Below are 27,754 nucleotides of genomic sequence, written 5' to 3'. Positions count from 1 at the left end.
CCAGTTCAGCAGTCAATCAATCAAAGGGTCTCAGAGGGTCGGCAACATGGACGACGAGAGACTTATAATCGAAGTGGAGCAACATAAAATAATATACGAAATCAGTCATCCTTTTTATAAGGACAATGCGAGAAAGGACAAAGCCTGGCATTTAATTGCAGTCGTTTTGGGAGTGGATGGTGAGTACAAAGTATTACTTAAGATTATAAAAAAAAATGTGATTTTAAATGAACTGTACAGAATCTACCTATGAGTATCTGTAAAATATTTAATTATTTATTAATATAGCACATTACATATTTTTTATGTCCTGATCAGTGCACAGAACTTTTTTAATGACTTTAAATAGTAGTTTTCTTTAAAAGTACTTGACTGAATAACTTTTAAACTTGTACTTTCTGGAAAAAAGATACATAGAAAATATTTCACACAGCTATAGTATTAAAAGTGTATACAAATATGTAATACTATTATAACTACCTATTGAAACTGTAACTACCCAGTGTCAAATACTGTTGATATAGTCAGCTGTGGGGGAAGTGCGTGAACTTTCAGTCTTACCTCTGCTGAGAGTTCATTGTATCTAACCCCATTGAGTTCACACCCAGGTGTGAACTCAATGGGGGATGGTAGTTCACACTTACCCTTATGTGATGGAGATTAAAAGAATACAACAGCAGACTAATTTTAAATGTTTTATTTACAATGAATGATGATATCTTTAGAACAATATAACAATAAATCTGTAATGAGCATGATAAAAACAACAACATTTGAATAACAAAAAAAACATATTTACAAATATATACATTTTCCACACTTTTTGGAAAAACTTTCACACCATCCTGTCCTGCCAAGACACACTGCCTTGTAGGGAGTTGAAATAGGTGAAGAAGATCTCCCTCACATTACTGGCCTCTCTGGAGGCTCTGTTTCCTCCCATGTGGCATACTGCTGGCAGGTTTCTCCCCTGTTGCTCTGCCTCCTCCAGCAACCTCACATTCTCTGTCGGGGCAAGCAGGAAGTTATGGAGAATGCATGCAGCCAAAACAAGGGTGTCCACATTTTGTGGGTGCAGGTTGATCCTGCGATGCAAGATTCTCCACCTGGAGGACAGAATGCCAAAAGCATTCTCAACCACCATCCTTGCCCTTGAAAGTCTGTAGTTGAATATCCTCTTTTGGTGAGTGAGGTTCTGTCCGGGGTATGGTCTCATTAGGTATGTCTTCAGTGGGAAGGCTGCATCACCCACCATGACATGTGGAACATCACCCAAGTGAGCAGCGCCAGGCAGAGAGGTACTGGGTGGGACATGAAGGGTTTTGGTCTCCATTCCTCTTCCGAGAGCTGACCCAGCATATACGCCGCCATCCCTGGTCCTTCCGAAGTCCCTCACTTGGATGACCCTGAACCTGTAGTTCGAGTCCACAAGTGCACTATTGAGAAAGTTTTTTTGTAGTTAAAATACTGACTCCCACTCAGTGCTGGGGCTTGGATGGTCACATGCTTCCCATCTATTGCTCCCAGGCAGTTTGGAAAATTCCACTTCTTCCAGAAGCCTTGAGCCACTTCCTCCCATGTCTCTTGTGTTGGCCTGGGTAGGAACCTCTCCATCATGGTTTTCTCAATGGCAGCACACACCATGTGGACTGAGTTCATTACTGTAGAGTGCCCCAGGCGGTAGCTATATGCCAGACTCACTAGTGAATCTCCAGAAGCCATGTACCTGTGAGGGAAGAAGCAAATAAATATAAGTTATATGTGAACATTTTTCATTCACCTGTGTCTCTCCTTTGTTTCAGCTGACACCTGTAAAGTAAGATGGAAGGCTTTAAGGGACGCGTTTGTAAAAAACAGAAAGAAATACATTTCAAGTGGATCGGAAGGTGGCACACAGAAGGACTGGAAATATGCGGAGATCATGTCCTTTGTTTTGCCCCATATACAACAAAGAAGGTCTGTATAAATTACTTAAACATAAACAAAAATAAATTTCATGAAATTGTTGAAGCCTCAAACAACAGTTATATATAACTCAATAACAGTATTTGTGTTGTAAAAAATGTATCTTCAAAGTGCGCTATTAAAGTGGTGATAACTTGTATATAAAACTGTTATATTCATATGCTAATTTTTCCTAAGTCTAACTTTTTTAGTTCAAGAAGCAATGTGGCACAAGAGGAGGAAAGGTCGGGTACCCCGTCAGACCGGCCTGAGGATCGGTCCAGCACCCCTGGCATTTCATTACAGTCTACATCTCCGGCTCCATCAACCTCAGCAATGTCTGCCTCTAGGTCCCGTAGCCCCAGGGACAGAAGGCCGGCTGTTGCAGCGCAGGCCCCCAGGGAAACTATGGAAGAAAATTTACCTTACATTATTACGCTAACATATATTTTTCATCTGGCCTATATGCTATATAAATATAATAATGGTGAAGAAAAGCTTAAGAAGACAAGTCCCCACTCCTCTCTAACAGAGGGCCTGAAGAGGTGCCATAAGGTCTGTTGAATAACTTATCTGTGTTTACCCACTGACATAGAGGTCAAGGATCAGGGTGACCTGAGACTAGTCTAGGGGCAAGGACAAGCCGGACACCCCATTCTTGTGTCGTAAAACTGTTGCTGAATCATTCACAGAAATTCCTGGGAGGCAGGATGCGGGCCAGGAGGGAAACTAGCAAAACAACTGATTGTGAGACTAGTTAAACATGGTGTGTGCAGGAGATATCGTAAATAACAACATCCTCGATGGACAGAAAGGGAGATATAAGGAGGGGCCCGTGACCAGCTCTCCAGTTCTTTGTCAAACCAACTCGGCTTTGCTCTTACTTGTTCGCGAGTAAAAATAAAGTCTTTTGTCATTCTTGCTCCGGTCTCCTTTAACTCTCTTATTTAAGTTATAGTGTTAAATGCGGATTATCTACCACATATTTGGCGTCACGAACAGGATTGGATAACAGGGACACGCCAGCTGCTGTGCTGCAGGACGGGGTCCGGACGGATCACACAATAGAGTGGCCACTCATCTTAAAAAGGTAAGCTGCGTTCTTATCATTATATAGAAAAATTGTGTGATCTGCTCCTGCCCTGTCTGAACGCTAAGCAGCAGGTAAAGTGACTCTTCAATTAACGAACCATTAGTTATAGAAAAAGAGAGAGGAGCCCTGTGGAGGAATGACGTGCGCGCACTAACCATACATGCTCTGTGGTTTACTAACTCAAAGGATCTGTGGTTTTAACTTGATACGGTTATTGGTTTGGTATTTTGGATAAGTAGGCCTGTAAATTCCTGTGAACTGTCGGCTAAAGGAACGAATTAGTGGAAAAGTTCCAATAGGACAGCGCTCGCAGGTCCCTAGATCACCCCCAGAAATCAGATTCTGTTGTGGGATAGATTAGTAGGGTTGCTTCTGATCAACTCTAATTGGAGTTAAGGGTCAGGAGTGGGATTCCTCAGTCGCGGCCTTAAGGAAATTAGTTGTTTTCAGCTCTGGGGATGAGAGGTTTGGATTTTTGAGTCTGGTTCTTTGAAAAAGTTCTGTTGGTTGGGAATCTTGGATTCTTTATCCTGGTTTTTTAGTAAAAGTTCTGGTAGATCGGAGTTCAGGCATTCTCAATCCTGGGTTTGAGAAAGCTAGTTTCTAGTTAAGGAGGACGGAAAGAAGTGGGCTGCCCGCTGGCGCCGCCTCTGTTAGAGAGGGACAGTGATGTCAGTCAGCGCCTAAAGGTCTCAGGTATACCGCCTTGCGGATAATAAGGGTCAGAATACTGAGATCGGTTCTGTGGGGGCACTAGAACCAACTCTACGGATGCTGCCAATATAAGATAAGCTTACTTGGTTAGTAAAAGGTGGGAGTATAAAAATTGATTATCGCCTCTGTGCTAAGCTGAACTGAATCAAGCGGTAGAGAAGCCTAGGACTTTACGCCTAGCTAACGAAGCAGCAGAGTATTGAGTATTGGCAAACTACAAAACAAATTCTAAATTAAGTTAAAATTCCAAAATTGAAAATTGGAATGTTAGAGTAGGCAATATCTTCGAACCTTATATAATTGCGCATATAGTGTTTGTTTATGTTGATCTAAATTTTGACGGGCTATAAAAACGCCCTATCGATCTGTACGTTCTGCAGTTGCTCAGAACTTTGTATAATTGGCCGTTCCTGTTTTAAACAAAAGACTGGCTATAACGCCTGGTCAAACTTTTTTTTGTAATTAAAGGCGAGTTAGTGACTAGTTCCACTCAGAACCTTGTGCAACAAATTCGACCGTTTTACGACAAACTATAAAAAGTTGTATAAGTCATTTTCTTTCTGCATTCAAGCCGCGGTAGGGTTAAGTCACCTCAGAGACTTGTGCAGCCCGTTTTCTTTTATTTTATTCTGTCGCAAATAAATTGGAAAGACAGAGAAGTGCTGGAAAAGCGTATAGAAAGCACTTCGATAGTAGGAATAAATATAATCGGTAATAATTGATTTGTCTGAAGTAGATGTGTAAACCCCCCCTGGTTTTGTCTGATCAGGAGAAAAGGACAGGCTAGAGGTTAGGAAGGGTGGGGGCAAGAGCCCAGGAGCAGAGCAGAAGTAAGAATCGGCAAAGGTGGGAGGGGAGCACATTCCAATCAGCAGAGATAAAAGCTTTAACTAACAAGTAGAATAAACTCAAACAAATTGTATTAAAAAATAGTGTTTGTCACCTAAGAAAATAAATATGGCACCTACAGCAGTGGAGATTTTGGGTAGAGATTGTCCATTGCTTAAAGATGAGATAAAGAAGATCTCAGAGAAGTGGGAAAAGAGAACAGCAACATCGGGCACAAAGTGGCCAAAGGGAGGAGCTTTTGATGGAGTGATGTGTAGGGACATGGAGGTAATGATAAGGAATTACAGGGTTAACAAACAAGGAAAAAAGGAAGTAGAGAAAATGGAGAGGGAGAAGTTGGTGCTAGCCTTGTTCCAAAAGGAAGGAGAGAGATGAAGAAAGATAAAGAACAGCTAAGGAAATGTTGAATGGAGATGAGAAAGTGGACAGTAAAGGGGATATCAAGCAAGATGGAGAAAAAGATAAGGATTGTGTAACACAAGGAGGGAAAGGCCCACCCATACGCATGGACTGTTATAAAGGAATTAGGAAAGCAATGGAAGAGTTATAAGACAGACTATCCCCGAGACATTCGGGAATAGTTAACAAGTAATGGGAAAATCACATCCTGCGTCTCTGTGTCTGCGGGAATGCGCCTGTCTTTGTGGCACCTTTGGGGGGATAGGTTCACAGGCTGTATTTCACCCCCATAGGGGGAGGGAGACAGTGTTCCATCTGATAGAGCACATTCGCGAACCCTGTCTTATGGGGGTCAGAGATCCACTCATGTCTTCAACACGGGTGGGTATCTGAGTCAATCACTATTAGAAAATGGGAATATTGTATCGATTTGATGTTGACAAATGAAAAACTAGATAGATATAATAACACTGTTTTTGTAATGGTATAGAAAAATGGAAATAGTAATGAACAGGTCAGGGACTCGGGTAGCTATAAGTATGTAAAAATTAAACTGGGTTTTACTTTATTCGAATAAGTCATATGCACGTTTGATGTGGTATACAGAGGGTAGAGGTGTAGCAAAGGTTGGACAATATCAAATTCGAACAATAGGTAGAATAAATGATTAGGTCATCCGAGATGAAATCGTTGGGGTAAGGAAAAGAGACAATTGGGTAGAAGAATAAAGCAGAATTGTGAATTGAGTAACGGTCAAAGCAGAAGTGAGTCGCCTAATATTGAAGATGCAAATTTTAAATATTGTGATTTTTTATTTTTATGTTCAAACGGCAACAGCTACCAGGGACACCAAGAACAAGGGAGCAACAACCGGGGACAGGCGGGACCCTTTATGGGTCAAGGATAATAGGGGTTATTATCTAGACTTCATAACATGAACAATTAGCATTTAAAGTTGTCCATAGCATGCACACCGCTCCTCCACAGAAGTCCAGGGGTCAACCAGCGCTGGGGACTCTTTCTAAGAGTTCAGGGAAAATCCTCTCTCACCAATCTGAGCAGAAGGACCCGCCCTAAAAGGACTCGGGGAGGGCGGAGTTAATGCACAGTTCAACAGACTTGACAAGGTTTAAGTACCAAAAAGATAACACAAATAAAATATTTCTTGAGGGAGTACGGTAATAACGGACGTCATATTAAAAAGTGATGTCATAAATTAGAGGTGATAATCGACAATACCTACAATTAGACTAAATAAGTAAGATAAAATGTTATCCAAATTTCTAATTCATGTTGTCCACGGTGGAAGAGTGGGGGAGGAAAGAACCAGGTGGTTGAGTGTGAGCCTGTCTTCTTGTGTATGTCAGGGCCGAGATAAGGGAGGTTACTCCTCTACTCAGAGTGGGGGAAGACACACGGGATACTGAAAGCATACTTCAGATAAACAATAGTGTTAACAATTAAACGGTCTTTACTATAATTGATTATGATTACATTCTTGTCAACCAATTACTAACTTATAAAAGATGTTCAGATATTCATATTATGCCTAATTATTTTTCCTTTTCAGGTGCAGTTTTGATTAGTTTTAGTCTTCCTAGGACAACAGTTATCATTCATGGATGAACATCAAAGTTCAAAAGGAGGTTATAAGGACAATTAAAGACAGTGTTGCAATTAACCAAGTGATTTAACCTAAAAAGTATGATTAAAAAATAAGTGTCATGCATTTAAGGAAGTTTAAGTTGTGATCAGTGTTTTCTAAATTTAGAATAAATAAATAAAAATAATAATAATCACACTAAAAAGGGTAATTGAATAAATATGGGTATGATAAGAATAAGACTGGAATGCAAAATGCTGGAATGCTTAATAAACTGAAAAAGTAAAAATACATCAATTAAAATATAGAATCAAGAACAACTAGTAGATTAGCGCTACATCTGCTGGGAAGGGTTCCTACATGCTAGGCTCTCAATTTACATTCAGAAGTAGTGGGTTTACCTTTCAAATGCCAATACCACTGCTGGAACGCTTTGATAAAATGTTAGCATTTGATAATATAATATTTTAAACTCTGTTAGAAAGTTACTTTTTTGATTCGCCCCATTATTCCTCACACACACACACACACACACACACACAGGATAAGCACCCTGCTGTGTCTCTGTTTCGCAAACACTTGGCTGCATGAGTAGCTGGGGAAGAAGAATCTGTCTCCATTCCTCCACTTTGCAATCCATACCACCTAATGGGTGGAAACTGATTGTATCCCAGGCCCGGCATCCTGCAGTAAGCCAGTATGGAAGGCTGGTTAGCCAACGACGGGTAAGATCCCACCTTGAAACCAGGGACAACCTAAGGCAGGCACAGTCACGATTACTTGGCAGAGTCACTGTGAGCACTGACTCACTTGATCATGAAGTGACGAGCTGCAACCATCATAGGAAGAGCCGGGTGAGGTGAAAGGTGGAGGAGGAACAGGAGTCAGATATGTTGGCTCAGGCAGCGGAAGCAGTGGACTTAGAATGAGGCATGTTGCGTTTTTGTTTATAAGACTTTCACGATATATACAGACTCACGGTATGTGACGTTTTCGGTTAAAACTCGGGAACAGTGTGGTTTTAAGGCGGTTGAGGGTAAACCCACCAATATCAACCTTTGGTTTTGGATATACTGGCTTTGAATTCCCTTCCCAATAGATTGGCTTCAATCAAAGATAGTTAAGGTTAGGGACCTCAAAGGTGGTTGCACCAACGGCATTGTTAGGTTTGTTTATCATTTAATGAGGATGATGTCCGCATGAAGGAGAAAGCTGGTGTCTGTGAGCAAAACATGTGTGGTTGAAGAGGGGTGCTGTACGCACTTCCACAGGGTTATGAAGAACCCATAGCGGGATGATGCTGGCACCGTTGGGGATACTAATGCGCATGGTTTTGACCATTGCGCAAGGGGGGAGGTGTTGAGGAGAATTAACAAACAAGGTTTTTATTCACCATACTTGCAAACAATGATTGATAACCAGCTAAATGAGTGTGAAGTATGTGCAAAAAACAATGTAAGGAAAACAATAACTACTCCGTTGGGACACATTCCCACACCTGAAGGACCATTTAGACATTTGGTCATGGACTATGTTGACATGATTAAAAGTGTAGGTGGTAAAAGGTACATGTTAGTTATCATTGACAGGTTCAGCAGATGGGTAGAAGCAGTCCCATCAAAAGACCAAAGCGCGGCTACAGTAATCAAGTTTCTGACTAGAGAAGTCATGCCAAGGTTTGGAATCCCGTCTGAGATTAGCTCAGACAATGGCGCAGCGTTTATTCAGAAAACACTCAAACAAGTGATTCAGCATTTGCATGTCAAACAAAGGTTAGGTTGCGTCTACCATCCTCAATCACAAGGTATGGTGGAAAGAGTGAATGGGACGCTCAAGACAAAAATTAACAAAATCTGTGCAAGCACTAAATTGAATTGGATTGATGCACTACCACTAGCACTAATGAGTTCTCGCATGCAAGCTAACAGAACGACACATCTAACCCCGCATGAAATGTTTACGGGTCGGCCCATGCCTTCACCTATCATTCAAGGGCCCCATAAGGGACCTCCGTTAGAGCAATTAGAAATAGGATTTAGAACAATATGTTTGACAACTAACTGCTGTACATGAGTTTATATTCCACCAAGAGAAACACAAAGTTCCAGAGCCAGAGGAGGAACCACCAAGAGGGGTGGAGCCAGGCGACCCAGATGGGACCTAAGGGTGTTCCGGAGAAAGTGGAACCAGCCCAGGAGAGAAGGACCATACAAAGTCACCAAGGCAACACCAACAGCCATCCAGGTGGAAGGAAGTGCCACATGGTACCACCTCAACCACTGCACCAGAGCTGCTCCACCAAGGACGAGGGAGGAGCGTGAGGAGGAGCCAGATGCAGACACGCCCGGAGCTGACCAACTACCCCAGGACCAGACCCAGCCGAGCCAGGAGCAACAGCCACACAACGATGCTGAAGATGGTGTGCCTGCTGCTGATCCTTTACGGGTTGTGCCAGATTCCGCTGGTGCAAGGACAGATCCAGAGGAAGAATGAAACTACAGAGACTGGACAGACCTGGAACAGCCAAGAAGCAGCTGAAGGAAATGTGACAGAAACACAGGAAAGTCCAGCCCAGAGACATTTAGGAATAGTTCAGGGGACAGAGAGAATAGTCTTTCACGCTCAGGTACCACCGCAAAGATTGAACCAGGCTAATGAACAAATTACTTTTTCTGTCATGATAGGTAACGCAATGTTATGCGCAGTTGCTTTCCACCAGAAGCATGGTCAATTAGCTTTGGGGAAACATCAATGTGAAGTGAAAATTCAAAAAGAACCAACGTACTGGTGTTTGACAGTAGAATCACAAAAACCATGGGACTACGACAGTGGCGAGTATAAACTAACAATGGAAAAATATTTGTTTCCTAAAATAGAGTCAGCAATGACAATCAATTTGACACTAATTGCAGAAGCCCCTTGTATAACCAAAAGCCAACTGGGTAAGGTCGTAGCACCTGAACAAAGCGAGTCAGAAAAAACCCCAGCTAATGACAAAGTAAATACAACCATAACCACCGCTAAGGTAGATCAAGCTCCAGTTAGACGTATTGGGAAAGATCCACTAATAACCGCTAATAGATCAAACTCAACTCTAGATGCAGGTGAGATTAACGAAACTTCTAATATCAAGGAAATTACACCATCTTCAATCACTAATGTAACTTCCATCAGAGAAGAAACAACAGTCATGAATGAGCCAATAACCACACTAGAAACAAATGGTACAGCAGCTACCTTTAGGAGTAAGACAAAACAGACAACAACAATGCTAGCAGAAAATAACTTAGAAACACTGGCAACTGAAAAATCGATGGTCAATTCCGAAATTATGATAAATAAGATCAAAATATCGGCATTTGCGTCGGAAACTATTGCAGCTGAAATCTTAACATTAACACCCATGTTTCTTGAAGAGACTCTTGTAGAGCAGGCAATCAATTCTGAGGATAGTAAGAACTCTGAAAGGATTGGGCGCTTCCCAACAACAAGATCCCTAAAACAGTATAAACCTGACGCCTCTGGACGCATTAAGGTAAGGATGCCAACAACAGACCAGTTGTTCAAACAAGCAAAAGATAATAGTTGGTATAAATGGGTAGAATACACCGGAAAACAGATAGAGGCAGATAACTGTTATTTATGTAGTAGAAATTATCAGAATGCATTGTACGTAATAAATACTAAATACAATCGGGAGGTATGCAGAGAAGAGTGGAAACAGCAATTCAATAACCAACAGGTCAATTCAAATAAAACATGAACAGAAGGTAGGCCTACTGCGCCCCATAAGCATGTTGTATGTTCAATGCAATGTTTATTGTACTTAGGATCGAGTAATTACAAACGTATATTTTGAAGATAAAGGGGAAGGAAATCCTCTGAACCAAATTCTGAAAATATGTCGAGAAATAGACATAACTCTATCAAGAGCAATAGGCAAAGTGACACTGCAAATAGGAACAGATTTCCAAATAGAGGAGGGATTAGAATGTTACCAAAACGACGAAGTAAGCAAGGAGGCCAGCGATGTAGGCACCATACCAGAGGAACAGTGTGAAATAATTTGGAATATCACAAGATACGGTATCAACAGGCAACTACTGCGAGTACAACCACCTGTCATTAAAGGGGATCAGCACCTACAAAGCCCCCAGCAAATGGCTAAAAAGGCATACATGTCAACCTTGTGGGGTGATAATACATTCGTAAGCCAAGACAAAGTGGTGGCAGATCAGTTTTGGATCTGCGGCAACAATATTCTTCGTCCCACACTTGGTAAACTGTGGAGAGGTAGATGTGCAAGAGTGCAAGTGGTTACAGAGATTGCATTATTACCATCCATAAAGGACGCTATCGGTGACTCAAAAAGCACTGACCTAAACAGGCGGAAAAGAGCATATGAACCGGACAAGGACATAAAAATTGACAAAATAGGACAACTCAGGGGCATACCTGAAGAATTCAAGGCACGAAATGAAATAGCAGCAGGTTTTGAATCAATAATACCAGCAATCGGAATCTCAAAAAATGTGGAATGGATCAATTACAATTATTACAATCAACAAAGATTTATCAACTACACGGATGATGCCTTATCTGCTTTAGGTGAACAGCTGAAAGCCACAAGTGCTGTGGCTTGGCAAAATAGACAAGCCTTGGATTGGCTCTTAGCAGAGAAGGGAGGAGTGTGTGCTCTTATAGGTGAAATGTGCTGTACCTTCATCCCAAATAACACCGCTCCAGATGGATCATTCACCCTTGCAATGAATAACCTCAAAAGACTAAGAAAGGAGGTGAAAGATAACGCAGGCCATGGACAGCATATGTTTGGATGGATGGATTTAAAATTTGGTGCATGGGGAGCGATGCTAGCCAAAGTGGGTTTAGCACTTTCAATAATATTAATTGTGGTAGGATTGATCTTCTGCTGTTGCATCCCTATAGTCAGATCAATAATAACGTCCAGGCTCTCTAAGGAGATGGCCATCATGATAACTAGCATAGAAGAGTCAAAAGATGGGGAATGGAAGCTCTATGGAGAGATAGATCAGAGCGAAGCGGAAGATGAGTAGGCCTACAGCCTGAATTACGTAGAATAGTACCCAGCCCTGTGGCGTTCGACACCTATATAAGAGAATCAATATAGGCTACCTGGTTTACTTGAATGATGGGTTTATTACTTGAAAACAACCAATGAGGGTTATGTTTGTCATTGCATAGTATTGTTTAAAATCAACTGAACCATTCAAAACCACATATGCCTGAAGGAGATTTCAAATGTATTCTTATGTTACTGATTTTGTTCTTATGTTACTGTTCTTACTCTGTATTAATTCACAATGCATGCTGAAGATATTCAATCTTGTATCACACATATTTACGTTAGTTGTGATTATTATTCTTACTTTTTACGTATATATTTTTGATAATTGTACGCTGAATGGACTGAGGGTTGAACATTGTAGTCTTATGATTATACGGGTCTTATGAATTGTGTGTACAAATTGCAGGGATCACTACACTTGAATGAGGTATCACATTTGGTAATCTTTTTTACCTAAAAACAGGTTGAAAACCCTGAAAAACCTTACAGGTTGCGAGTCCTGACTAAGGCTAGGTTTTTTCTGATAACCAAATGTGATGCTGACTTCTTGTCTAGTGGCTGACAGAATGTCCTATAGATCAATTGATAGAAATGTACAACTGTTCTATGCTATTGGGACTTGGTAAGTCCCAAAGGGGGGATATATGGAAGAAAATTTACCTTACATTATTACGCTAACATATATTTTTCATCTGGCCTATATGCTATATAAATATAATAATGGTGAAGAAAAGCTTAAGAAGACAAGTCCCCACTCCTCTCTAACAGAGGGCCTGAAGAGGTGCCATAAGGTCTGTTGAATAACTTATCTGTGTTTACCCACTGACATAGAGGTCAAGGATCAGGGTGACCTGAGACTAGTCTAGGGGCAAGGACAAGCCGGACACCCCATTCTTGTGTCGTAAAACTGTTGCTGAATCATTCACAGAAATTCCTGGGAGGCAGGATGCGGGCCAGGAGGGAAACTAGCAAAACAACTGATTGTGAGACTAGTTAAACATGGTGTGTGCAGGAGATATCGTAAATAACAACATCCTCGATGGACAGAAAGGGAGATATAAGGAGGGGCCCGTGACCAGCTCTCCAGTTCTTTGTCAAACCAACTCGGCTTTGCTCTTACTTGTTCGCGAGTAAAAATAAAGTCTTTTGTCATTCTTGCTCCGGTCTCCTTTAACTCTCTTATTTAAGTTATAGTGTTAAATGCGGATTATCTACCACAAAACCAGAGGCAGAGGCCAAAGACAGTCTGACACAGGCATTGAGGAGCGGCTGATGTCTTTGCTAGAGCAGCCGGTGCCAAAACCACATATGCCTGATGACAAGCTGGACGAGGCATATCATTTTGCAATGAGCATTGTGCCAATGTTGCACCGTTTGAATAAGGACAGACGGCAACAGGCCAAAATAGAGATTCTGACTGTCCTTCACAGCCTTGAAAGGGGCCAGACCTTTCAACAACCTCCACCTTTACCTCCCCACGCTCTGGGACAAACATCCCACCCCCCACAATTTCAACCTTCTCCAACACCGTTGCCTCCCCCCACTCCAAGACATTCCAGCGCTTTTCAGCCCATTCACCCCCCCTCCCCCCAACACACAGGGACATTCACACAAATGCTGTGTCCTGACTGGGAGAACCCCAACGCCATGGGTCCATACTACACATAATACAAACGTTGCTTGTTTGCCCGTTGTTGTTTTTTTTTACATTTATTTGTTAGTATTTAAGTTTTTATTCTTGTTTTTGAAAATCTTTTTCACTTTTGTTATTTTTATTTTTTAACAGTCACTTTATATATTTATTTATTACGTTTATATGTTTAAAAAAGTATTAAAAAATGTTTCTTCAGCTTGTGGTCTGTGATTTCATTGGTTTGTGGTTTACCTTAGTGCTACAACCAGTCTCTGCTTAGGTTCTATGGCAGCTCTGTAGTTTGTACTTTGCCTGGTCACTTCAGGGCCGATGAGGGATAGAAGTTCGTCCATTTGCTCTGCACTCATTCTGAAATACTGATGGTGGCGTTGACTGTCCAGCCTCAGTTCAGCCACCAGATGGTAAAAATCGCCTTGCTGGTTGAGGGGATGAACCCAAAATCGGCTCCTTCTCCCTCTACCCCTCCTCTGCAGTCTTTCAAGTAGGAGAACTACCCAGAGGAAAAGAAAATTCAAAAAGAGATCTCAAAAATGTTTCATTTACTTCTCCTAGACAACTATGAGATCTGTGTGACAGCAAACTGAGACTAAGGGTTATTTCTCCTGTGTCTCATCTTTTTCTCCAGAGCAATAAGATGCACTAAATCTCAATTTAGTCTCCTTTTAAGTTTCAGAAGAGATCTCAACAAGCTCTAATATAATTCTCAGAGTTTCTCAAATTGTATGTCTCTTTGTGATATCATGCAGAGAAATCAGAGAGCTCTCTCTATAAACTCAATCTATTCTCATTCTAGCTTCAGTTTATACATCTCATACTAAGCTCAGACAGAACAAATGAAGAGCTCTCCAAAAGCACTCAGTAGCCATGTTTCCATCCAAAGTGATTCGCATTACTGGGCAATGCGCATTAAAAGAAATTCGAATCATGTGTGTTTCCATCAAAAGAACGGACTTTGGTGAAAACTACAAATTTGCGCGAGTTTTCTAAGTCACGCGAGATTTTCCGCGGGTTGGCATGGCAACCAGCCTGTAAACATTCCGTCGTCTTCCTGCCGGTGTTTTGATGTGGTGTTTTGATGTTTTACAATGGAGAGAGGACTTCAGTCATTAATTACACTCGCTCAAGAACCCCAATTGAAGCATTTCCCCACACAGTTCCTGATATATGGTGGCGTTTCTTTGGTGTTTGCTGTCCAGGATCGCTATGATGTTTTTTTCTTTTACCAGTCTTAACAAACTTATAACCTCATCCTCCGTCCACAGAAATCTTGAGCTATCCGCCATGTTGTTGTCTTCTGAGTGACCCGCAAACACCGGAAGCAGTCGGGGTGAAAGTGCGCTACGTCACACTTGATTCGTATACAGCTGTTTCCATCCCATTCGAATCAACCAAAACCCGGCCATAGCGAGCGTATTTCAGTTTGTGCGAATCAGGGGATTTTAATGCGAATCACGGCGTTTCCATCATCATTTTCCGATGCGATACATCTAGATGCGCATCTAAACAGCTGATGGAAACGCACCTATTGATTTCTCAGACTTAGATCAATGTTTTGGTTGTTTTTAATCATGTTGACTTTATTGTAATCCACATGATTTTTTTTTTTTTTAATTATGTATAACTGTACTCAGAATGAATTGATTGAAAATTTATGATTGTAGGTTGCAAAGACCTTCTGCTTTTATATTAATTACATTTTCTATGAATAATTGTAAGTATTCCAATGCACATAATTCAGGTTTTTTTCATGAACCACATAAAACGTAAAATAAAAACAACAGTCATTTATTGGTAATTTGAGAGCAATAAAGTTACTATTTCAACACAGTCCAATATCAGAATATAGCACTTTTTTATCACTTAAACATACTACTACCACTACCATTTGTGAAAATAGTTAGGAAAATAACTATCAAAACAGTAAACAGAAAGTCACTTTTGACATTTGCATTGCAGAAATGTATTTTACAAAATGCCAACAAAAACTTCAAAAACTCAGACCATTAGTGGTGTCAATGTAGTATATTCAGATGTCTATATCTTCTCATGTTAAGCCCCAAAGTGACCTATTTGTGTGGTAATTAATAAAACTGTTGAGATCACTGACATTTATCTTGGTATGGCATCACAACACTATCTGCCCATCAACTTGAGACTTTACATTTTCAGTAAGGAATTTCTACTAGTTGGTGAAATCATGGGCTCTTCTGTTCACAATAATACCATGTCTTTGAGTTCATAATATGTTTAGTCCCTTTCAAGTTTGTTAGGGAAATGTGCAGCAAACACAATACCAGGCATTGAGGACAGATCAATGAACATCAACTTTCCCAAAATACTTTCAAGTCCAACTACTGTCCTTTTTACAGGAACTTCCAAGAGGCTCACAATATGGAAACATGTCCCACCTGTTAAAGTGTCCCTTAGAAGATTTATGCCTGCAACTGCAAATTCATTCACAAATACAAGATTCATCTCATTTTGACCTTCACTGGTTTCTTTGTAGGAACACAATAATTCAATCTGGCCGTATTTGATCTGCATACCATCACAAAATAACACTGTGGAATTGTTCGGTCTTTTGGCTTTGACATACTGCTTGGAAGTGTAAACCGTTTTCCCTATTTGAGCTCTGTTATATGCCTTGACAACATTAGTATATAAACCCTGACCAAGAAACTGTTCCAGAAGAGACATATCATCAGGTTCAAGACATCTGTTGAATGATGCTCCTATCATGGCCACACTATTGACAACATTACTAGCTTGATAACTAATGCCATTTGTCATTCTGGCCAAAAACTCAGTAGCTACTGTGTTCAGCTTTATGTTTTGTGTGATGCTAGGGAGAGATTGTATAGTCTTTACAGCATTAACCATTTGGACAGGTATATTCTGGGTCCCATGTATAAGACGAAGTATGTACCCATTTTTGTCTTCAAAGTGAAAGCAAGAGTGTGTCCACAGAGGTCCAAGAGCTCTTACACTATCTGCTAAATGGACAAGTAAGTGGATATTGGCTGTCATGTATCGTTCACCATAAAGTCCACTCATTTGAGAACAGAAATTCCAAAGTAGTTTTTCAGCATGATCTATTTGCGCAGGGGTTATTGACTCCATCATAAGAATGAAGATCGCTTCACTAAGGAGCAGGAAATGGCTGTAGTACAGGCCTGCAAGAATGCCCCGGAATACAACTGGCCCAAAAAACAGCAAAATGGACCGATACTCAGATGCTTTAAAGAACATTCTGTGAGAGGACACAGAACGAGGGAATCTAATCAAAAATGGTGGTCTTATTTCTTTCATGTGTAGCGCAGCGCTCTTAGACAGTTGTAATACCTTAGGATTTAATAAAGTGCATTTGTTAAAGTTCATAGTTAAACCTTTAAGTTATCTTGGAAAATAAGATGACGAAGTGATAAACGAGATATGAGGTCTAGAGCTGGTCGTGGTTCGTATCTGTTTTATTTGTTTTGGTTGAAAGGGATTGTGGGAATTGTAGTCTGGGGCACGGCTGTGTTGATGGACAATATGTTTTAATTCCTTGAGGTTTTGTTTGAAAATATTTAATTGCTAGAGTTTATTGTATAGTGTGAAATGCATTATTTTGATGTCTATGTAAAATGTACTTTGTTTTGTTACTTTCGTATACTCTAATTGACCTGTGGACTAAAAGGTCGCAAACCGGAAGAGACGGGAGAGGGAAAGGAGAGAAGCAGCGTGAAAAGTTGTCTTCGTGTTTTTGGTTCGAGGAGATGGCAATATAGCGTAGCCAACGCAACATAGTCGAGAGTCGGACTTTGAATTGGATATTTGTTTTTACTTTGTTTGGTTGCTCCAACGGGAGTGAAGCGGTATCTTGTTTTTGGCCACGCCGCACCCAAGCCACGCTTCAGAACTGCGACGGTTAGCTCAAAGGTTAGCTAACATTGCCGGCCGGCTAGGACTGGGGTGGGTGAATCACGTGTGAATGTGTGTGTGCGTGTGTGGGCCCACGAGTGTCATTTGTGTTATGTTTACTGTTGGGTGTTGAAGGTACAATTACTGTAGCCTATTTTTTCTACTTAAATACAGAGGTCTGGTATAAATTCATTCAGGTGTATTTAATTATTTGATTTCGGTTACATTTGAAGGTGTTCATGCAAACGTTTGTAATTTAATTTCGTTTTGAAAGCCACTAGGTATCTCGGAATACTTTTCTGTTATTTACATATTTTTGTTTTATTGATAACTCATTACAGTGTCTATTCAGTAAACTATATTTTTATTTAACATTTAAACATCTGACTCTTGAGTATTTCTCTAGTGTTAAGATGTTATTGGGAATTGGTTTACATGTGAATATATTATTTCATGGTAAAGTAGTTTAAGAGATGTGAATAGTACAGGGTTAACAGGGAAATAGAATAGTTTATTTGTAGTACATGCAAAGACACGCAAGTAGACCCTTAGACAGAAGGTAAGCAAGAATTCATATAATATATATTTACTGGGAAGTTAATTTACGAACTCAGGAACGCCCTTTTAGTGTCAGGATATAGGCCTAGGGGGCGCTACACAAAATGGAGGTACTGCTGGGATCGTTCTTGCTTTTATTTACTTCTTGTTAACGTGGTTGATGCTCCAGAGAGTGCTAAGTTGAATTTTCATTGGTGTCTTTGATCTCGAGTAAAAAAAAATGGAATTAGGAAATAGTTCTGCTTTGCAACAAGAGCTTTTGGAGTGGTGTAATGATGCATTGGTTCAGCCCGACCATGCATTGCTGTTGTTGGATGTTCCGGCTGATGCTGCCGTAGATTTTATTGAAAGCACAGTTGAAACGGTGAAAATATTTGGCAGAGTACGTGTTCGTGCTTCAAAAGAAGGTCCGTCTAAAACTAGTTCGCTAGTGCTGTGCGAATGTCGTGAGACGATTGATCCAGCTCGTGTTCCTTCTGATGTGTTGCCTAAGGATGGTGCGCATGCATGGAAGATTGTGGTTGTTAGAGACACTAAGCCTGTCCCTGATGATTTCTCTGAAAAACTCAGAAAACTTCTACTTGATGAAGGAAAATCCATGAGTGATGTTCAAGCTTTGCTTTCCCCGCTTCCTACCAGTTCTCCTGAAGCAGTGATTCGTGCTGTTGGTGAGCTCTTGGAGAAGGCAACAAAGCGTTCTAATGACTCCACTGCCTACAAGCGACTGCGTGTTTTCTCTGGTGTCGTTCCTACTCCAGCTGGAGAGGAAACTATGGAGAATTGGATAGAGCAAGCTAAGTTGATGATTGCAGAAAGTGATTGTGCTGAAAAAGAGAAGCGCAAGCGCATTGTTGAAAGCTTAAAAGGTCCTGCCCTTGAGATTATTAAGGCAGTTAGATTGTCTGACGGTGATGCAAGAGCATCTGAGTATCTTGTTGCGCTGGAAAGTGCATTTGGGACTTCAGAGTCTGGGGAAGATTTGTATTTCGCATTCAGACTTCTTCGCCAGAACTCCTGTGAAGCTCTGTCCGAGTTTCTCCGTCGAATGGAGACGTCAATGACCAAAGTAGTTCAGAGAGGTGGACTACAAGCTGCCCAAGTTGATCGAGTGAGAATTGAGCAACTTCTTCGTGGCGCTGTAGAGTCTGACATGATGTTGTTGAAGTTAAGACTCAGAGAGAGAAAAGGATCCCCACCTACTTTCTTGACTCTACTGACCGAGATTCGTGAGGAGGAGGAAAATGAAGCTGCCAGGCGTAAGCTTGATGCAACAGTGAAACCTGTGAGCATAAAAGCGTCACCACAGCCTAAACTGACGGAGGTTCAAGCATTGAAAGCTGAGGTCATGGAGCTGCGTGCCAAGCTGGAAGAGTCATGCAAGGCCCCGGCGACAAAAAAGGAGGTTCGGCTATGTAGATTTCACCTCTGAGGAGGACATGCAGAAGGCCATGGAGTTTAGTGGCAAGAAGGTTCTGGGTCAGGAGATCAAGCTAGACAAAGCCCGCAGCAAAGAAGCTCCATGACCTCAGCTTTCAATGCTTGAACCTCCGTCAGTTTAGGCTGTGGTGACGCTTTTGTGCTCACAGGTTTCACTGTTGCATCAAGCTTACGCCTGGCAGCTTCATTTTCCTCCTCCTCACGAATCTCGGTCAGTAGAGTCAAGAAAGTAGGTGGGGATCCTTTTCTCTCTCTGAGTCTTAACTTCAACAACATCATGTCAGACTCTACAGCGCCACGAAGAAGTTGCTCAATTCTCACTCGATCAACTTGGGCAGCTTGTAGTCCACCTCTCTGAACTACTTTGGTCATTGACGTCTCCATTCGACGGAGAAACTCGGACAGAGCTTCACAGGAGTTCTGGCGAAGAAGTCTGAATGCGAAATACAAATCTTCCCCAGACTCTGAAGTCCCAAATGCACTTTCCAGCGCAACAAGATACTCAGATGCTCTTGCATCACCGTCAGACAATCTAACTGCCTTAATAATCTCAAGGGCAGGACCTTTTAAGCTTTCAACAATGCGCTTGCGCTTCTCTTTTTCAGCACAATCACTTTCTGCAATCATCAACTTAGCTTGCTCTATCCAATTCTCCATAGTTTCCTCTCCAGCTGGAGTAGGAACGACACCAGAGAAAACACGCAGTCGCTTGTAGGCAGTGGAGTCATTAGAACGCTTTGTTGCCTTCTCCAAGAGCTCACCAACAGCACGAATCACTGCTTCAGGAGAACTGGTAGGAAGCGGGGAAAGCAAAGCTTGAACATCACTCATGGATTTTCCTTCATCAAGTAGAAGTTTTCTGAGTTTTTCAGAGAAATCATCAGGGACAGGCTTAGTGTCTCTAACAACCACAATCTTCCATGCATGCGCACCATCCTTAGGCAACACATCAGAAGGAACACGAGCTGGATCAATCGTCTCACGACATTCGCACAGCACTAGCGAACTAGTTTTAGACGGACCTTCTTTTGAAGCACGAACACGTACTCTGCCAAATATTTTCACCGTTTCAACTGTGCTTTCAATAAAATCTACGGCAGCATCAGCCGGAACATCCAACAACAGCAATGCATGGTCGGGCTGAACCAATGCATCATTACACCACTCCAAAAGCTCTTGTTGCAAAGCAGAACTATTTCCTAATTCCATTTTTTTTTACTCGAGATCAAAGACACCAATGAAAATTCAACTTAGCACTCTCTGGAGCATCAACCACGTTAACAAGAAGTAAATAAAAGCAAGAACGATCCCAGCAGTACCTCCATTTTGTGTAGCGCCCCCTAGGCCTATATCCTGACACTAAAAGGGCGTTCCTGAGTTCGTAAATTAACTTCCCAGTAAATATATATTATATGAATTCTTGCTTACCTTCTGTCTAAGGGTCTACTTGCGTGTCTTTGCATGTACTACAAATAAACTATTCTATTTCCCTGTTAACCCTGTACTATTCACATCTCTTAAACTACTTTACCATGAAATAATATATTCACATGTAAACCAATTCCCAATAACATCTTAACACTAGAGAAATACTCAAGAGTCAGATGTTTAAATGTTAAATAAAAATATAGTTTACTGAATAGACACTGTAATGAGTTATCAATAAAACAAAAATATGTAAATAACAGAAAAGTATTCCGAGATACCTAGTGGCTTTCAAAACGAAATTAAATTACAAACGTTTGCATGAACACCTTCAAATGTAACCGAAATCAAATAATTAAATACACCTGAATGAATTTATACCAGACCTCTGTATTTAAGTAGAAAAAATAGGCTACAGTAATTGTACCTTCAACACCCAACAGTAAACATAACACAAATGACACTCGTGGGCCCACACACGCACACACACATTCACACGTGATTCACCCACCCCAGTCCTAGCCGGCCGGCAATGTTAGCTAACCTTTGAGCTAACCGTCGCAGTTCTGAAGCGTGGCTTGGGTGCGGCGTGGCCAAAAACAAGATACCGCTTCACTCCCGTTGGAGCAACCAAACAAAGTAAAAACAAATATCCAATTCAAAGTCCGACTCTCGACTATGTTGCGTTGGCTACGCTATATTGCCATCTCCTCGAACCAAAAACACGAAGACAACTTTTCACGCTGCTTCTCTCCTTTCCCTCTCCCGTCTCTTCCGGTTTGCGACCTTTTAGTCCACAGGTCAATTAGAGTATACGAAAGTAACAAAACAAAGTACATTTTACATAGACATCAAAATAATGCATTTCACACTATACAATAAACTCTAGCAATTAAATATTTTCAAACAAAACCTCAAGGAATTAAAACATATTGTCCATCAACACAGCCGTGCCCCAGACTACAATTCCCACAATCCCTTTCAACCAAAACAAATAAAACAGATACGAACCACGACCAGCTCTAGACCTCATATCTCGTTTATCACTTCGTCATCTTATTTTCCAAGATAACTTAAAGGTTTAACTATGAACTTTAACAAATGCACTTTATTAAATCCTAAGGTATTACAACTGTCTAAGAGCGCTGCGCTACACCCTCCCCCTTCTGAAGGCTAGCATGTCCTCATGCGCTATCATTCAGACATAAATCAGTCCTCTTCTCTCAGGGCAAGGATTACTAAGAAAACACCTAAAACATATTGTCCATCAACACAGCCGTGCCCCAGACTACAATTCCCACAATCCCTTTCAACCAAAACAAATAAAACAGATACGAACCACGACCAGCTCTAGACCTCATATCTCGTTTATCACTTCGTCATCTTATTTTCCAAGATAACTTAAAGGTTTAACTATGAACTTTAACAAATGCACTTTATTAAATCCTAAGGTATTACAACTGTCTAAGAGCGCTGCGCTACACATGCGTTTGTCAACTTCTCTGATTGACCTAACCATACTGAATGCACATCGGGAAAACTCTGTGGAAAACCACAAAAACATCAATAGACGCATTGCTCCCAGTAGTACAGAGTGCATATAGTCTATACCTGTACCCAAGACCAAATCATAGCTTTTTAGTCTACTGAGAAAGGTAGGTCCCTTCACCCCACGTACAATGCTGTTGGAATCATAGGCCATCTTAGCATTATCTACAAACCCCTTGTGGGTACGAGGCGGGCCTTTTGGATCTGTCTTCTGGAAAGGAAAGGCATGGACATGACCTCTTTCTCCTGTCTTTACTGTTTGACCTGGCTGTTCACACTTTTGACACCCAAACTGTCCATTGAATTGAATAGTATTAAGTACCAATGCTTTTGCAGGCAGATCGCAGGTCCCTGCAATGGTAAAGGCTTTGCATATGAAAGGCTCTTGAGCTCCTGCAAACTGAACAGAAATTCCATCTCTTTCGATTTTGTTCAGAGTGTCACATAGTGGTTCAAGGAATGTCAACATTGACGGCTTTGAGTCCCCAAACCAAAGACCTGCAAATATCATGTTTTCTCGTTTAGTGCGTTCAACAAAGTTTAACTCGTTTATGACGCAATAAAAAGGCCACACAGAAAACTTTGAAGACTTAAAAATGGGAATGCCATCAGTGTTCCACATTAAAGAAATGTTTCTGGGATCACTGAGAGGGCCATTACAAGTAGTCAATTTCTGATAGGCTTCACCGTCATATATGTCCTCAACACTGTCATGACACTTTTTATGTCTATTAAACCTGAACATAAGTTTTTCTTCAAAACCTTCCTTAGCAAACAATCTCTTCAGTTGTGCTTCAATGGGAACCTCAATGAAATAGGAAGTTGACCCCTCCATCAACACATTGGCTTCACAGGTTTTACACTGGTTGTCTGTACTCTCAACAGCCATGAAGCATGCACTACAGTATTTGTGCAAAAGCGGAGAGGAGGAATCGTCAAAAAATTGTTTAAATTTGTGTAAATTCTGAAGACATTCAGTCTGGATATCAGAGGGGCAGTGCAGAGATTAGGGAAAGCAAGTCACTGAGAGCTTTTCCTGTTATTTTGTGTCTATTTGCAAAAGTAATTATGAGGAGAAGACTCTCTGCAACAGAAATTGGCGCATCTCTGTAAATTGGATGATCTCCAGTGTTTGTAGGGCTTCTGGGTTCTGTTCCCTCCTCTTGGTTTAGCCCTAAACCGTCCTCAAATGATAGGTCATCATCAAATGACAGGTCATCGTCAAATAACACATTTTCATCTAAAGTCCCTTCTTCAACAAATTCAGGTAGGTGATCAGCAAATGTATCTATGTGAAAAGGCTCTTCAGGATCTGATTCAACATTAAGTCCAGAGTGATGCATCTCACTTGTGTGTCCATTGCACTGGGATGTATGGTTTGTGTTATGGAGGTCACACAAATTTGTGATCGAAGAGTCCTCCAGATCCGCAACGTCATCAGCTTCCAGATAAGCGGAACTGGTCTCTTGCTCGGTGCGGCAGTCATCTGACCTCGAGTGTGTTGATTCTAGAAAAAAAAGTCCCAATGTATTTAGCAAGTTTGTTTTCTTATAGCAATAACTCATTTACACAAATTGTTGCAAAGCAGTATACTAGACATGTTTATTTTTCACTATACTTCTGCTAAACACATTACTACATTATTTAGTCACCTGAACTGCCAGTAACCTTGACAAACCAAGTGAGGTTCACAACTCTCACATAAGTAACAGTGATTTATTGGATACATTAACTTTTCTTTGAAATTAGACTGCAATCAATCAAAATGTAAAGCTTTACAACATGCAATTTCTTACATGTCTAACAGAGTTGTTTACATTTTTGTACATTCATTACCTCTGTTCTCCAGTCCTTGTGGGTCCTGCTGAAAACAGAGAATAATACATTTAACATATTTAATACTTGCATGCAATTTTATTAGCCATACCTGGGTAAAACCAATGCAGTATATGACAAATCCTGCTATAAATCGCCCTTTCATGTTAATATTTTATTGAATCTGTTTCAGAGGTGATACTTAAGTGTCAAAACTAGTAAAGTAAATTACATATATATTTACATGTACTGTGTACCGGAAGTGGGCTGATTATTGACATGGCCGATTACCAGATCTGATATTAAACCATTTATCTGACTATCTGCATCAGTTAAATCATTTAGATAAATGTGGTGCTTTGGCGCTGATGCTTCATACAGTCTGTAAAGTAAATAAAAACTATAGTAATCAAATAAATGTAGTGGAGTAAACAATAAAATATTTGTCTCCAAAATGTAGTGGAGTGGAAATATTAAGTGGCAAGTTAAGTACCAACACTTGAGTAAATGTACTTATATACCACTGCAATTGACAATAAACAAATAATAAAATGTAAATTTCCTTACCTTTCTTCTGTATCTTTTGCAAGTATTTTGTTGGCTCTTCACTTTTCTCCTCCAGCGTGAGTTGTTCCTCTGTGCCATTTTCAAATGCGCCCAACTGTTTGCCTGGAAAAAATTCAACAGTAGAGATACACACTTGAAACATACATATATTCATAGTACAATATATATATACCTATGTATGTGTGTGTGTGTGTGTGTGTGTGTGTGTGTGTGTGTGTATATATATATATATATATATATATATATATATATATACCTATGTATGTATTCACATACATACTATGGCATGGCGTTCAGGAAATTAACATTTCAATATAATGAATGAAACTCTGAATATATTGAGTGAAACTCCGAATATATTGAATGAACCTTGAATATATGGAATGAAACTCTGAATATATTGAATGAAACTTGACTGACATCATCAAGGCATTAGCCTATTAGGCAACATAAACTGACACCCCCTATTGAATTGAAAGTTTCATTTTATTTGTGAAATTGCTAAAGCAAAGATTTCACCATAGGCTATTTGTGTGTCTAGGTAGCAGTGAGAGAAAGGACACACAGTCTGGTTGATGCGCCGGGGAAAACTGCAGCCTCTGGTACTGCAGCTTCACCCCACTCGGCTCCAGCTCTGCTCGGCCACAGCCTGTGTTGTGCCGAAAAGAGACTGCTTGTGGGGGCAGTCGTTTTTCGGCAGGCAGCCTCTTTTATGCACAACACCTGCAGCCGGTGGCAGTCCCGACGGTCCAGCGCCTCACCCCGACTATTTACTTTTCTTCGTTGCTAAGTGTGTATTCAAAATATTCATTTAGACAAGGCTCTAAACAAGGCTTGTTGTAATGGTGGATGTTTAAAAGGGAGTTCTGCAGGCAGCTGGACAGAGTTCAGCATCTCCAGCACACACCTCCAGCGTCTCAGAGCAGATCATACTGCTTATTGTTTCATGACTTAAACATAATTTTATATACGTATTCATGTGTTCATAATTAATTCTTCATATTTCTGTGGGTGGTTAATCATATTTTATTATATAATTAGCAAACAAGACAGCAAGTTTGATTTGATGATCAAATCTTAACATGATGTATGGCATTTTTGGCAATTAAGATAATTTGCATTGGAGCCTCATGCATATTTAAAGTGCTTGCTGTGGACAAAATTGTTATGTGTTGAAATTTAAGAGGATATATCCTCTTAAAGACCCATGTTTTTCAGTTCCTGAGTTGTCTGATATGGTTACAGTAACACATCTCTGTATCCAAATGTTTCAACAAGTTGCTGTACCAAATTATAACATGATAAAACTAGTAACTAAAATAAGACATTGAACTACCTTTTTAAATAATTCAAATATTGTACTTTTATGTATTTAACAGAATGGATGGCCCAGCAGGAAATACCAAGAAAGAGATGCCCAAAAGAGCGCGAAACCCACCGAAGATGTGTTTTTATGAACCAGACCCCGGCTCACCCAAAGATGACTCAGATGGTAATTGATTTCACTACATGGCTTAGCTAATTTTTGGCATGGTTGTCATTTCTAACTTACTTTGGACACTATAAAAACCAAAATCTTTGACAGTCTCTGGTCTCTTATCACTTGGATTATTATTATCAATATATTGGCAAACTTCAGCTGCAAACATTGATTAACAGGATTTTTTTTAAAGAAATGTCAAGAAAGGTGAGAGTAACCCCCACTTGAAACTGTATGCATTTTAGTGACATAATTTTACAACTCTATTGGTGAAATTATCACTACATTTGGGGCTGGGAAATTGATTAAATTTTTATTTATTTAAATATAATAAAATTCTCTCATCAGAAAAAGTAGCAAAAACAACCATGGGCCATATTTTCCAAATATTTTACCTCTAGAATAATGAATGTGCAGATTTTTCTCTCAATGTCTCCTGTTATCTAGCAGATCTCTCTGTCCCCACCTTCTAGCAGCAGCAGAAAATGGAGGTAGTGCGCTCTACCGCCGTTTAAGCTATTTGCAACTCACACACCACCCTTTTTATTCCACAGACAACAGCAAATAGTTATACAAACATGCAACCAGGTGTTTGTTTACCTGGAGGAGGCGGACATCTTGGAGAAATTAGTAATAATAAACGCATGCATAGACTCGCGGGAATCTTGTTGATCTTGTTGATAATAAAATGCATACAGTAATCATTAAATAATGAAATAGAATAAAAACAAAATGAAAGGATAGAATACAGAGTGCATGATTCAAATCAAATACATTGTTATTGTAAAGTGTCGCATGAGTGAAGAAGTGTGAAGCAAATGCAAAAAGAATAAAGTTAATGCTAGTTGAAGGCTAATGTGAAGAGATTAATTTTGATCACTGCTAAGTCTAAGAGGATTAGAATTGAGACCAATAAGATATAGTAGCATGTTTAAGATTGATTTTTAGCCTGTACTGGTTTACTCAAAATCTCCTTTATTTACTCTGTTCATTTTCAGGACTTTTTGGAAGCTTCTTGAAGCTCCTCTTCCCAGTTTGTCAAATTTGGACAAACCAGGGTCTGTCCTCTTTCCAGGGAAGAGGAGCTTCGAGAAGCTTCCGCTACAAAACGAGCTTGAAATATAGACTTAAATGAAATTTAAGTCTGAAATATAGACTAAAACCAGACAATTATAGAAACTGAGTAGCAAACTTACCCATGGTAGAAGCAGAAAATTGAGGATGGATAGCCAGATCAACAGTTCTTCAACGTCGGAGAAGCAAAGTAAGTTGTTTGTTGTTGTTAGTTTCCTTTATCCACACAGTTGATCAGGGCACAGGACGCAGCCGTTCCGCAGCCCCCCCCAACACTCCATACCTCTCGATCCCTCCCCCAACACCCTCTCAGTAACTGTATCACATACTGTCTCACTCACACACACAAACTATCTCACACATATACGCACAGGCTTAAACACACTAACCCACACCCTGTCTCACACATAATCTCTAACACACACACACACACACACAAACTGTCTCACTCACACACTATCTACGACACAGACTCACTGACACCCACACCCTGTCTCACACATAATCTCTAACACACACACACACACACACACACACAAACTGTCTCACTCATACACTATCTACGACACAGACTCACTGACACA

General features: G+C 40.5%; 1 pseudogene across 1 annotated transcript; it reads right to left on the bottom strand.

Annotated features, from left to right (window-relative positions):
* Positions 1–835: 835 nt before the first annotated feature.
* Positions 836–27,296, bottom strand: LOC311369797 (annotated as a pseudogene). The gene is made up of 8 exons: positions 27,293–27,296; positions 25,182–25,265; positions 24,617–24,718; positions 22,169–22,915; positions 16,232–16,665; positions 16,036–16,042; positions 13,595–13,853; positions 836–1,726 (listed from the first exon to the last, which is right to left on the bottom strand). The product of its transcript is annotated as an uncharacterized misc_RNA (transcript).
* Between the last annotated feature and the right edge of the window lie 458 nt (positions 27,297–27,754).

This window comes from Micromesistius poutassou (assembly GCF_964030765.1).
Source record: "Micromesistius poutassou genome assembly, chromosome: 24".
NCBI classification, from domain to species: domain Eukaryota; kingdom Metazoa; phylum Chordata; class Actinopteri; order Gadiformes; family Gadidae; genus Micromesistius; species Micromesistius poutassou.
This window is presented reverse-complemented; position numbering and strand designations above follow the sequence as displayed.